The following is a 633-nucleotide window of genomic DNA, read 5'->3' as shown; positions in this document are numbered from 1 at the left end:
GTAATTATGAAGATGAGAGGTGACCATGAGGTCTGTCATACCACAATTATCACATCCACTCCACCAATAACGTTAGTTGTGAACAAGCCATTTTATTTTATATATATATATATATATATATATATATATATAAACTTAAAATGGCTTGTTCACAACTAACGTTATTGGTGGAGTGGATGTGATAATTGTGGTATGACAGACCTCATGGTCACCTCTCATCTTCATAATTACCATATTTTATATCCGGCTTAAAACTAAATTGATTTTACAGAAGGTCCAAGTGATTTTTATAAAATTTAAAAAATGGTAGTTTTGAAGTTATCGAAATTTTGTGCCATTGTTATAAGAAACTCTCGTGCCTCATATGCAATCAGGGAAATTAATGAGATGAGAAGGCTTAGCTCCGCATGAATTTGACAGGTTTGGTTTTTAGAAAAATTTAGAGGTTCATGTGATCATCTGAAGAAAGTATAAATTGGAATGTTATGGAATTGGTAAGAGGCAACGCATCGTAGGTTCACAGACCGATTCGTCCTAAAAATGATGATCTATATTTTATGAAGTAAATTTAACCTGTGAGTATAACAACAAATTTTTATATTAAAGTAAAAAAAGGCACAGACTTTATTTACA

This window comes from Halyomorpha halys, unplaced genomic scaffold (genome assembly GCF_000696795.3).
Source record: "Halyomorpha halys isolate HHAL.00 unplaced genomic scaffold, Hhal_1.1 Scaffold485.1, whole genome shotgun sequence".
In the NCBI taxonomy this organism is placed as follows: domain Eukaryota; kingdom Metazoa; phylum Arthropoda; class Insecta; order Hemiptera; family Pentatomidae; genus Halyomorpha; species Halyomorpha halys.
This window is presented reverse-complemented; position numbering follows the sequence as displayed.